The following is a 14,195-nucleotide window of genomic DNA, read 5'->3' on the forward strand; positions in this document are numbered from 1 at the left end:
AGCTGATTTTTGCAAGTTTTTGCAAAATTTGTGTGCATGCTGCCGGATTCAGTGTTTCTTGGTTTATCATTTATGCTGCAATAAGATGCTTGATTCAACAACCAAGGGTTAATAGTGTCTACTGATCTCATTAAGTGCGCAAAACCATTTTCTGAGATTTTTAGCTACTGAGTGATTAATCATTTCATGATTCACAAAAGCATTTTTAAGATAAACTACCAGGATATTCAGAACTGCAGATAACTCAGAACTGATTCTTCTGCAGTCGTTGTTTCAGGTGTCCTTCTGCTGTCAAGCGCCAATTTCTCTGGTGAGTTACTGATTCTTGTGGCTGAAATTAGGATTTGCATACTTACATTAAAGATGTTGAGACTAACGTCTCCGCTGACAATAATTTAGTTGCCATACTTTCTGGAGTAAACACCAAATGATTGATATTCCTGTGTAACACCTCGTCAAAGTATGTCGAAAAAATTTTAATCTTGTACTCCTTTTAAGCTTTCTTTTTTAAAAAAAAGAGCAGCTCAGAAAGACCCCTGCCTTCATATATTGCAGGAACTGTACTTTGAATTCTGCATTGAAAGCTTCAGAAATATATCTCCTTGGTGTCCAGTACAAAGTGAAAGCATGCAAATGTATTCTGTTTATTAAGATTTAGGACTAGTTTACCTCTACAAATTTGTTTTTAAAGATTGCAACAACAAAAGACAGAAGGACATTCATATGCCCTTCGTATCCTAGATAACACACTCTGTTGAGGTACAGAAGTCTATTTTTATAAATCTGATAGAAGTTTCTATTAGTATCATCATGCATGGATTATAATGGAAACTTATCGAGAGTGAAAACTTTATCATGAAGTAGAAGTACATACATAACTAACATGTTGGAGTTTGTAGCAAAATAGCTTTCCATCTGTGCATTATAGATTGATAGAAGTTCTTCATAAAATATGCTTTTGTCCCACTGGGGAAATATGACTAATAGCTTTCCATAATTCAGCAATGGTTTGCTACAGATTAATACGCATATGATTTAATCATTAATCCATAATTTATTTGAGTGGCATAGATATATTTTTAGTTTACTTACTCAGATTTTAAATTTCAGGGTTACATTAATACCATCCTGTCGATCTGCACTGTCAGGTTTCATCTTTAAGTGGGAAAAACAGCTTTGTATGAACAGAATTTTGCTGGCATCACCGTGAGATGTGAATGTCCAAATAACTCTTTTGCTGGATGGTACTTCAGAATAAAGATATGAACGAAGGCATGCTATGGTGATTAGGAGCTAGTGATGCTTACTTGGGAAAGGGTCAAGTCTAATTGCATCTTAACATGTATGTACTTTCCAGCTGGGATCCGTAGGCAACAGTGAGGGGTGGTAACACTAGATAACAGACCCTTGCCTGCGCCTTAAGGACCAGGAAAACTGAGGTCAATTGTTGTGCCTCACCCAAGATTGCCCAGGAGTCTAACTATAGTCTCTGCGCAGCTCAGTAGCAAACCAAGTTTGTAATTATCCAGGAATAAGAAGCAGACAAAAACATCATAATCTGGAAATTAGATAAGCACCTGAAGAGAAAACAATTTTCAGGGCTAAAGGGAAAATGCAGATGAGTGAGACGAACCGATTTATTCTTGCATAGAGCTGGCATGGACACAAGGGGCTGGATGGCTGCAATCAATTCTATGATGCCTTGAAATTTAATCAAATAAACAAATGAATGATTTCGGGGTGTACTGATAAGCATTTTATTCATGTGACTGCCTCTTTCAGTTAGTTATAGGCAAAGAAAGTGTGCTTTTTGATGACAAATGCAATAAGTTAGGATTATTTTTATATCAAAGAAGTTTCATAATGGTCATGTGATAGCAACATCCCAGTCTGCAAGGGCTTCGTTCCAGCGTAGTTATAAGACCACAGGAACCAGATTTTGCTGAAAAACTAATGATGCCTTAAACGATCATGCTGCAATTAAAACGCAAATCATCCAGAAGCTTTTAGGAAAGTAGAGAAACCCTCTGAACGGTGAATAACCAGAAATGGCACAAAAACATCATCTTGCACTTAATCTCATTTTGATTCTTATGGTTCTTGTATTTGCACATTAATTACCCATTTAACTCACCGCAGAAAGTTCTTTAGGGATTAACAATGTACGCACCCTTTAAATGACATGTAATTGGTCATGACTGCCAATCAACCTCTTTTGCCCAGGATGTAAACAATTATAAGTTTGGGGTCTCATTCCTTCAGGCGGCCTTAATTTTAAAATACTCTCTTCTTCCTTTCTGTTTCCTTCTTACCTTTTTCCGAATTCAACCTTTTTTACCTATTTCTCTTCCAGTACCTGATTTGACATTGGGTGAATTCAATCTAATTCACCCGGTATTCAGTTCTTCCATTGTTTATTTCTCAATTCTTAAATCTCGTTGGTTAAGTTTTACAGTTTGTCCTATTGTTTACCAAGGTCCCCGAGAGCCTATTCTCCTCACTGCACTGTTATCAGCTCACACTTCCAGCAACCTTGTGGGGGCAAAAAATATGAAACCTAGGTGTGCACAAACAAGTCTGTCAGACACACTGCAGAAATATACATACTATGGCCACAACAGCAGGTCAGAGGTGAGTGACTCAGCTCCTGACTCAGCAAAACCCTTCCACTACCGACATGGACCAAATGAGGAATGTTATGCATTCTTTTCCACTCACTTGAGTGAGTGCAGCTCCAACAGCACTCAAGTTTGACGCCATGCAGGAAAAAGCAGCCCAGCTGACTGGCACCCCATCCACTACCGTCAGCATTCATTCCCTCCAATCCCTGCACACTGTGGCTGGCGTGTCAACCATCTAAAAGATGCACTGCAGCAACTCAGAGGCTTCTTCGACAGCACCACCCCAACCTGAGACCTCCACCACCTTGAAGGACAAGAGCAGCAGGCACATGGGAGTGCTACCACCTCCAAGTCGCACACCAGCCTGACTTAGGAATATATCCCTGTTCCTTCATTGTTGCTGGGTTAAAATCCTGGAACTCGTCCACAGGCACTGCCCACAAAAAGGCAGCTCACTACCACTTTCTCAGGGTAACTAGGGATGGAGCATGATGTATTAGACTTATTAATGAGTAATAAGTCAGATTTACTTCACAGCCTAACAGTTATCCAATAATGATCATAATACAATCAAATTCCAACTAATGTTTGAAATCGTGAAACGTGGAACAGCTATTCAGATTCCAGTATGATAAGGCAGCGACCATCCACAGTAAACTGGGCAGTCTGTTAATGGCAAAATAACAGAAGATCAGTAGGACAAAAACAAATCAGAATTAAAAACACAACACGCTATAATTACTCACCAGGTCTGGCAGAATGTGTAGAAAGGAAATAGAGCTTATGTTACAGTTTTGTGACCTTTCATCTGAACTGGAAAAAGTTGGAACTGTATTAAGTTTTGAACATGTGAAAAGTTGTTCGGAGTGGGAGGTGCGTGGATGCAAGTAGCATGGAGGGTGAGGGTGGAAAGAAGGCAGCTGGTGGAATTTAAATTCAATTAATAAATCTGGAGTTGAAAGCTAGTCTCAATAACAATGACCATGAAACCATTGTTGATTGTTATAAAAACCCACCTGGTTCACTCGTACTTTGGGGAAGGAAATCTACGGTCCTTACCTGGTCTGGCCTACGTGTGACTCCAGGTCCACAGCAATGTATTTGACTCTTAACGGCCCTCTGAAATGGTGTGGCACGCCACTTGGTTCAAGAGCAATTAGGGATGGGCAGTGAATGCTGGCCTTGCCAGCGTCACTTGCATCCCATGAAAGAATAATTTTTTTAAAAATTGATAGAGGTGTTCAAAATCATGAGGGGGCTGGACAGAGTAGATCAGGAGAAAATGTTCCCGCTGGAAAAGGATCGAGAACAAAAGGGCACAGATTTAAAATGATGTGCAAAAGAAGCAAATGCGATGTGAGGAAAAAACTTTTTCACACAGCAAGTTGTTTGGATCTGGAATGCACTGCCTGGAAGTGTGGTGAAGGCAGGGGTCAGTGTTGGGACCACAACTTTTCACTTTATACATTAATGATCTAGATGAAGGAACTGTGGGCATTCTGGCTAAGTTTGCAGATGATACAAAGATAGGTGGAGGGACAGGTAGTATTGAGGATGCTGGGAGGCTGCAGAAGGATTTGGACAGGTTAGGAGAATGGGCAAAGAAGTGGCAGATGGAATACAACATGGGGAAGTGTGAGGTCATGCGCTTTGGTAGGAAAAATAGAGGCATAGACTATTTTCTAAATGGGGAGAGAATTCAGAAATCTGGAGTGCAAAGGGACTTGGGAGTCCTAGTCCAGGATTCTCTTAAGGTTAACTTGCAGGTTGAGTCGGTAGTTAGGAAGGTAAATGCAATGTTGGCATTTATTTTGAGAGGACTAGAATATAAAAGCAGGGATGTGCTGCTGAGGCTTTATAAGGCTCTGGTCAGACCATATTTAGAATATTGTGAGCAATTTTGGGCCCCGTATCTCAGGAAGGTTTTGCTGGCCCTGGAGAGGGTCCAGAGGAGGTTCACGAGAACGATCCCAGGAATGAAAGGCTTAACATATGAGGAACGTTTGAGGACTCTGGGTCTATACTCGATGGAGTTTAGAAGGATGAGGGGGGATCTGATTGAAACTTACAGAATACTGAAAGGCCTGGATAGAGTGGACGTGGGGAAGATGTTTCCATTAGTAGGAGAGGCTAGGACCCGAGAGCACAGCCTCAGAGTAAAGGGAAGACCTTTTAGAACAGAGATGAGGAGAAACTTCTTTAGCCAGAGAGTGGTGAATCTATGGAATTCATTGCCACAGAAGGCTGTGGAGGCCAGGTCATTGAGTGCATTTAAGACCGAGATGGATAGGTTCTTGATTGGTAAGGGGATCAAAGGTTACGGGCAGAAGGCGGGAGAATGGGGTTGAGAAACTTATCAGCCATGATTGAATGGCGGAACAGACTCGATGGGCCGAATGGCCTACTTTCTGCTCCTATGTCTTATGGTCTTATGGTCTTAGTTCACTGGTTGAGCACTTGTCTTTCAACGTCTAAAACAGATTTTCCCCTTTTCCCTCTTGACTGGGGTTTTCAGAGAGAAAGTGGGTTATAGAGATATGAGAAGAAAAGGCCTTCTAGCTATTATTGTGGATTTACTGGAATCTTCCACACACAGTCGAAAGAGGTTTTAGGTCTTGTGCCTTTCAGGCTAGGAGCTATTCTGCTACACTGCTTTCACATGAAACACTGGTCACCTGGTCAGGAGTCAATTAAAACATTGTTGCCAGGCAGCTCCCTTGGTCCAGGACTCCTTTTTGGCACCATCATGTCTTTCATGGCACACTGTGTTCCAGGACTGCAACATTGTATATATTTCTCATCCTGTTCCAGTGGACATGTCATTCAACCTGCAACCATTTAATTTTGTAAAATACACAATCCAACAGAAAATAAAAAGACATGTTCCTTACACTGTACACAAAAAGCAGGACAACTCCAACCCGCCTCATCAGACTGCTCTCCATCGTCAGTAAAGTGATGGAAGGGGTATCAACAGTGCAATCAAGTGGCACTTGCTTAGCAATAACCTGCTCACTGATGCTCAGTTTGGGTTCCGCCAGGGCCACTCGGGCCCTGGCCTCATTACAGCCTTGGTTCAAACATGGGCAAGAGAGTTGAACTCCGGAGATGAGGTGGGAGTGACTGCCCATGACATCAAGGCAGTATTTGACCAATTGTGGCATCAAGGTGCCCAAGCAAAACTGAAGTCAATGGGAATCAGGGAGAAAACTCTCCACTGGTTGGAGTCATACCTAGCACAAAGGAAAATGGTTGTGGCTGTTGAGATCAAGCATCTTAGTTCTAGGACATCACTGCAGGAGTTCCTCAGGGTAGTGTCCTTGGCCCAACCATCTTCAGCTGCTTCATCAATGACCTTCCTTCCATCATAAGGTCAGAAGTGGGAATGTTTGCTGCTGATTGCAGAATTTCAGCCCCATTCATGACTCCTCAGATATTGAAGCAGTCCATGTCCATATGCTGCAAGACCTGAACAAAATCCATGCTGATAAGTGGCAAATAACATTCAAACCACACAAATGCCCGGCAATGACCATCTCCAACAAGAGAGAATATAACAATCACCCCTTGACATTCAATGGCATTACCATCATTGAATCCTCCACTATCAACATCCTGGGTGTTACCATTGACAATAAACAGAACTGGACTAGCCATAAGAATACTGTGGCTACAAGAGCAGGCCAGAGGCTAGGAATCCTGCAGTGAGTAACTCACCTCCTGACTACCCAAAGCCTGTCCACCATCTACAAGGCACAAGTCAGGAGTGTGCCCACTTGCCTGGATGAGTACAGCTCCAACAACACTGAAGAAGCTTGACACCATCTGAGACAATTCAGCTCGCTTGATTGGCACCCCATCCACATACCTTCACTCCCTCCACCACCGACGCACAGTGGCAGCACTGTGTATTATCTACAAATTTTGCAGTCGAGTATCCCGCATTTGGGGACATCTCAGGCATCAGCAAACCCGAGGTGCAAAAGGCAAGCCTCGTCCTGGGAGAACCACCTTCATGATCATGGTCTTGCACTGCTGGAACTCACCAAGCCTCCTTAGATACCACCTTCCAAACCCATGACCTTCACCATCTAGAAAGACAACGGTAGCAGACACATGGGAACACCACCACCTGGAAATACTCCTGCAAGTCACTCACCATCCTGACTTTTTGTTTTATTTGTTCGGGATGAGGGCATCACTAGGCCAGCATTTATTGCCCATCCCTAATTGCCCTTGTTTAGAAAGCATTTAAGAGTCAACCACATTGCTGTGGGTCTGGAGTCACATGTAGGCCAGACCAGGTAAGGATGGCAGATTTCCTTCCCTAAAGGACATTAGCGAACCAGATGGGTTTTTATGACAATCAGCAATGGTTCCATGGTCATCATCAGACTTATAATTCCAGATTTTTTTTATTGAATTCAAATTTCACCATCTGCCGTGGGATTCAAACTTGTGTCCCCAGAGCATTATGCTGGGCCCCTGGAATACTAGTAGAGTGACAACACCACTATGCCATTGCCTCCCCTGCTACTTGAAAATATATCACTGTTCCCTCACTGTCGTTGGGTCAAAATCCTGGAACTCCCTCCCTAACTGTGCTGTGGGTGTACCTACACCACATGGACTGCAGCGGTTCAATAAGGTAGCTCACCACCACCTTCTCAAGGGCAATTAGGGATGGGGTATAACTGCTGGCCTAGCCAGTGATGACCACATCCCATGAGTGAATATAAAAAAATTTTTTGACCCCTTAAAACTGACAGCAATGAAAATAAGGAAATGGCGGTCATGTTGAATAATTATTTTGTATCAGTATATACTGTAGAGGAAAAGGTCAGCCTTGCACCTTTTTTGAACTACCTGGGAGCTTTCCCCATTGCTTTCTCCATGGCAATGCCTCAGCCAATGAAAGTCGACTTGTCAACCAACCAGCACCCTTTTCTCCTGTAATATAAATTGTTGTGATTATTTGAAATTTGGCATTCGTGTTAATATGTGCAAGGTGAAAACCTTCCGGAACATGTCTGTCTTTTAGGCAATACTCAGGTTCTGTATTACCAGGAAAAAGTGAAATCTTGTCCATCGTTTTTTTTCCCATTGGAGTTGAGTGAATTCTTTTCTTTTAAAAATGCTATTGGTCTCTATGGGGAATGTAATAAGGGTGGCTGAATACATTTAAAATTTTCAATTGATCAAAATAAGCCATTGTGGATTAGTAGAGGATGGACGATGCCTGACAAACCTGACTGAAGTTTCTGAAGACTGGATTAAAATCGTAACAGATGACTGTCTTTGGATGTTATTTATATGAACTTCCAGAAGATATTGGATAAGATCCCTCACAGGAGACTGTTAGCTAAAACTGAGACTAATGGAATTGAAAGCAGATTGAAAGCAAAATTGGCTGAATGGCAGGAGACAGAGAGCGGGGGTAATGGGTAGGTAGTCTAATTGGCAGGATGTGACGAGGGGTGTCCTCAAGATCTGTGTTGGGGCCTCAACAGTTCATTGTATTTGTTAACGACTTAGCTGATGGAATAGAAAGCCAAATTTGTTGTTGACACAAATGTAGCAAACATTGTAAGCTGTGTAGATAGAAGTATAAAATTACAAAGAGATATTGATAAAGTGGGCAAAATTGTGACAATTAGATTTGAACGTAGGCAAATGGAAAGTCATAAGGTCGTAAGAATTAGAAGCAGGAGTAGGCCATTTGGCCCATCGAGTCTGCTCTGCCATCCGATAAGATCTGATTGTGGCCTCAACTCCACTTTCCTGCCCGTTCCCCATTACACTTACTCCCTTTTCGATCAAAAAGCTCTCTAACTCAACCTTAAAAGGTCATCCACTTTGGAACTAAAAGCATAGAATTGAGTAATTTCTAACCGGTGAAAAGCTAGAAACAGTCCATAGAGACTTGGGGATCCAGATACATCGATCTTTAAAATGTCACAAACAAGTACAAAAAATAATCAAAAAGGCTAATGCAGTGCTAGTCCTTGTATCGAAAGGATTGGAATAACAAGTGGGTAGAAATCATGCTTCAGCTATACAAAGCTCCTGTTCCTATGCTCCACCAAATTCTGGCCTTGCCAACAATGCCCGCGTGCCGTGAATTAATACATTTTTAAAATCCTAAATTTTTTGCTATTCTTTAATGGGATGTGAATACCTCTGGCAAGGCCAACATTTGTTGCCCATCCCTAATTGCCCTTGAGAAGGTGGTGGTGAGCCACCTTCTTGAACCGCTGCAATGTGGGTACACCCTCAGTGCTGTTATGAAGGGAGTTCCAGGATTTTGACCCAGCGACAGTGAAGGAACAGCAATTTATTTCCAAGTCATGATAATGTATAGCTTGGAGGTGATCTTCAAGTGGTGGTGTTCCCATGTGCCTACTGCCCTTGTCCTAGATGGTCGAGGTTGCAAGTTTGGATCGTGATGTTGAAGGAGACTTGGCAATGTGCTGCAGTATTGTAGCTGGTACATACTACTGCTGCTGTGCGCTGGTAATGGAGGGAGTGCATGTTTAAGGTGGTAGATGGAGTGCTGATAAAGCAGGCAGCTTTCTCCTGGATGATGATGAACCTCGAATTGTTGTTGGAGCTTCACTCACCCAGGCAAGTGGAAAGTATTTCATCACATTCCTGACTTGTGTCTTGCAGATGGTGGACAGGCTTTGGCGAGTCAGGAGATGATTTAGTCATTGCGGAATTCCTAGCCTCTGACCCGCTGTGGTACAGTTGACCTTCTGGTCGATGGTAACACCCAGGATGTTGATGGTGGGGGATTCAGTGATGGTAATGCTCCATGAAGAGGAGATTGTTTGATTCTTTCTTGCTGGAGATGGTCATTGCTTGGTTTGAATGTTACTTGCCACTTGTCAGCCCAAGCCTGAAGGTTGTCCTGGCCTTGCTGCAAGCGAGCATGGACTGCTTCAGTATCTGAGGAGTCTCGAATGGCACTGAACATTGTGCAATCATCAGCGAACATTAGACATATTTTAAGTGAATTTTGAAAACTGATCATTTTTGAAAACATTTGAGCTTCATTTCTAATTATACTCAGCTGGACATTGGTAACAATGAATTGACTGCATCACAGTAGTTATAAATTGCATTTTAAATAAGAGCCTTCCTAATACACGGTTACAATACTACTGATCCTGAGCAATGCATTTTATTCCACGGTCCTTCTTGATTTTTAGCCACACCTTTCGATGCCAGCAGACTGCCAGTTGGAGACTTAGTGCAGCAATTTGGATAAGAAATTAATTAAGGCAATTATAAAATGATTGACAGATCCACTAACTTGTGTTAATCTCATTAATTTAATCCGTTGTATTTTTACAAAAGAATGAAATTGGAAGTAGAGTATCACATTTTTTTTCACAAATTGTTCTGATTGGATTTGATTTTGATTGGCTGATTGGAATGTTTTCCTTTTGCGAGAGATAATGGGAATGCAGCTCAGGACATTGGTGAGGTCAGATGAGATCATCCTCTGCACTTCTTTTGGTGGCTGAACAAGCCAAGTCTGGAAAGGCAAAGTTTGCCACAAGTGTCACACATGAAGTTGTCCTTTGCTGGTGGTGAGGGATGATCTCTGCTGATGCCTTGTTTCAGGTCTGACATCTGCTTTGGAGCTTCCAAAACCACATGTCGTGGTGGTGGCAGACTCCTATCCACAGTTGGTGTCAATATTTACATCAACCGTCAGTCAGATTTTCCCACTGGTCATGATTGAACTTTGCCAGAAGTGCGCCAGAAACCCCATTTACATGTGGAAATTGCCAGCCAATGTCTGAATTGATGTGGACAACTAGTGAACCATGCACATTTTTTTAAAGCAGCTAACATCAGCTGATTATACATAACAATCCTGATTACATGTAACAATCCTTATCCCAATAGAATTTAAGCTGCAAATTAGCAAATGAGAGCAACACTTGTGGACAGCTACAAAAAAATCAAATTGGTTTCTTGCAAACTTGAACAACTTCTGATGTTTCTTATAATGGTTTACGTTTGCATTCAGGGTTAATGGTTTTATCATTCTGCCAGTTTAACAATGTCCCAGGACAGTTACTTCTCCCAGTTGGTGTCAGCGATAGCTCAATTGGTAGCACTCTTGCCTCTGAGTCATTATTATGATACGGCAGGTGGTATTTGCCAGGCTGACCAAATCCACAAGGGAAACTTGGCCATGCTATCACAACGGTTTTGCAATTTGTATTTATTAAGAGAAGGTATGTGAATTGAATTCAGAAATAATGAGTCAATAAACACCTTTATGGATTTTAAAAATTAAATTAAAACATTTATTATCAAATGAAAAATGTTAAAACATATATACAAGATTACAGCTACACCGTTACTTAACATTATAACAAATCCCAAAATTCCTAATTAACCTGACTCCCAACTACATACTCCCTTTAAGGCAACACCGAAAATAGACTGTAAATGTAAAGAGGCAATCCAGCAAGGTTACCACAGCACCCACTCGACAGTGGAATTCCAAAGGCTTTTTAATACAACTTTTGTTACTGGAACAGCAGACTTCTGCAAAGTGACTAGAGGCTGTTTCCCCAAGTCTGTTTCACATGGTGTATCTTTTAGATCTTACATGGCCACCCCTGATGCAACCTTTCATCCTTCTTTAAATATATTCCTTCCTGTTTAATCTGTAAATCCCATTGTTTCCACGTGTCTTTGGAATTTACTTTTCTCATACTATAAAAATCTTTCATGTTGTCAATATGGCATTTTCCTTTCGGGAAAAATGAACGTAATAACCTTGCCCTATTTACCCCGTCAGTTGTAAAACTTTATCATGTTTCTTTGAGAACCAAACACCTCTCCACTTATCTTAAAATGCAAATTTCATTCACATCTTAAGTGCTGACTTTACCCTAGCTCACTCATTAGTATTGTAAATTTCTGACTCTAATTCAATTAAATCAGTCACACAGACAGGACCATCCACACACACACAAACATAAGCCGACTTTACAATACTTCACAATAATATTATGAAAGATACGGTAGTTTCATGATTTATATGAACGTACAAATTAGGAGCAGGAGTAGTCCAGTCGGCCCCTCGAGCCTGCTCCGCCATTTGATACCATAATGGCTGATCTAACTGTGTTCACAACTGTACTTTCCCACCTACCCCCTATACCTTTGGCTCCTTTGTCAATCAAAAATCTAACTCAGACTTAAAGATATTTAATGACCCTGCCTTCACTGGGCTGAATTTTACGTGCCCCCAGCGGGCGCGTTTCCCGTGGAGAGGGCATGTAAAATAGGGCGGGTGCCCATCCCACCACCTTCCCGCCCACCCCTGAGCTCTCCCCCATAATACAGGGGGGCGGGCAGGCACCAAAATTGGCAGCCCGCTGCCATATTTAAATGAATAATCAAGGGTCAATTAGGCTTGTTATCAAGCCAATTGACTCTGATAATACACTGCCCATGCCATAAAACACTTGGCGTGGGCAGCAAGGTGGGTGCGGGAAGCTCAATTTTTAAAATCAAACGTTTAAAGGACGGAAGAAAGGGTGTTCTTCGGGGCTGCCCTTTGCCGATCATGGGTGGCCCCCCCCCCTTAGGTCGAACACCCCCTCCCTTCCCACCTGCTCCCTCCCTTAAACCCACATTGTCCACCCCACCCCTCTCCCTGACCTACCCAAATCCTCCCATACACAAGACCCCGGACCTACTTGCTCCGGGGATTCATGGGCCTTGATTTTCTCCTTCTCCTGTAGCCCCGGTAGCTGCAACTGACACCATCTTGGCACTGCCGGGACTGATGAAGCTGCGGCCAATCGGATAGGCCAGCAGCTCCAGAGGATGAGACTTCTAAGTGCCCTGCTATAACCTCTTTAATAATAGATTCCAGATTTTTTGGTATGACAGATGTTAAGCCAACTGGCCTGTAGTTTCCTGCTTTCTGTCTCCCTCCTTTCATAAATAGAGGAATCACATTCGCTATTTTCCAATCTGATGGGGACCCTTCCAGAATCCATTTTAAGACCCAAGGATGAAATCCAGCAGGACCTTAGGACTTGACAGCCTTTAGTTCTAATAATTTTCTCAGTACTCTTTCCCTGGTGATTGTAATTGTTTTAAGTTCCTCTCTCCCTTTCATCTCTTGATTTGCAATTATTTCTGGGATGTTATTTGTACTCTCTGCAATGAGGCTAGGCACAAAATATCTGTTCACTACATCCACCATTTCCTTATTTTCTGTTATTAATTCCCCAGAATCACTCTCTAGTGGAGCAACGCTCATTTGAGTTACTCTCTTCCATTTTGAATACCTGTAGATACTCTCAGTATCTGTTTTTATATTTCTAGCTAGCTCTCCCACATAGACTAATTTCACCCTCATTATTTTTTAGTCATTCTTTGCTATTTATTTTATGTTGTATCCAATCTTTTGCCCTGCCACTAATCTTCATGGAATTGTACACTTTTTCTTTCAATTTAATATCATCTTTAACTTCCTTAGTTACGGATGATGTGTCTTTCCCCTGGAATATATCTGAGTGTTATGAAAAAGCTTTTAAATGTCTGCCACTGCATCTCTACTGACCTGTCCCTTAACCTAATTTCCCAGTTCACATTAGCCAGCTCTGTCTTCATACCCATATAATTAGCTTTATTTAAGTTTAAAACACTAGTCTTAGACACACACTACTCTCCCTCAAATTGAATGCGAAATTTAATCATGTTATGATCATTGCTACCTAGGGGTACATTTACTATGAGGTCATTAATTAATCCTGTCTCATTTCACATTCCCAGGTCCAGAATAGCCTGCTCTCTGGTTGGCTCTAGAACATGCTACTTTAATAAACTGTCCCAAGAACAGCCAATGAACTCATCTTCCAGGTTATCTTTGCCAATCCGGTTTGTCCAGATTATATGTAGATTAAAATCATCCATCATTATCGGCACACCTTTCTCACAAGCCCCATTATTTTTTCCTGTCTACCCCATCCTACAGTGTAATTATTGTTAGAGGACCTATAAGTACTCCCAGGAATGACTTCTTGCCTTTGCTGTTTTTGTCTCTACCCAAAGTGACTCTCCATCTTGATCTTTAGAACTAAGGTCATCTCACTAAAGTACTGATGTCATCTCTAACTAAAAAAACGAACTCACCTCCTTTTCCTAGCCTCCTGTCCTTTTGAAATGTCACATATCCTTAAATATTCAGATCCCAGCCTTTGTCATCTTGCAGCCATGTTTCTGTAATGGCTATCAGATCATATATATTTGTCTCTATTTAAGCTGACAATTAACCCGTTTTGTTATGAATGTAACGTGCATTCAGATACTGTCTTTTTACTATTTTTGCATCCTCTAACCTTATTTGCTGGCATACCTTTTTAAAAAAATTTGTTCATGAGATTTGGGTGTTGCTGGCCAGGCCCAACATTTATTGCCCATCCCTAATTGCCCTTCAGAAGGTGGTGGTGAGGAGTTGCTTTCTTGAACTGTTCGGGAGGGAGTTCCAGGATTTTGACCCAGCAACAGTGAGGGAACGGCGCTCTAGTA

The 14,195-nt window shown here is 41.8% G+C and overlaps 1 protein-coding gene across 1 annotated transcript in view; it reads left to right on the forward strand.

Moving 5' to 3' along the window:
* The window catches only part of clcn3 (chloride channel 3), a 200,874-nt gene continuing 186,679 nt past the window's right edge, over positions 1–14,195 (forward strand). Inside the window, exon 1 of the mRNA XM_078561350.1 lies at positions 1–310. The gene's annotated coding sequence lies outside the window, so the exon portion shown is untranslated. The remainder of the gene's footprint in view (positions 311–14,195) is intronic.

This window comes from Cetorhinus maximus, chromosome 2, assembly GCF_964194155.1.
Source record: "Cetorhinus maximus chromosome 2, sCetMax3.hap1.1, whole genome shotgun sequence".
In the NCBI taxonomy this organism is placed as follows: domain Eukaryota; kingdom Metazoa; phylum Chordata; class Chondrichthyes; order Lamniformes; family Cetorhinidae; genus Cetorhinus; species Cetorhinus maximus.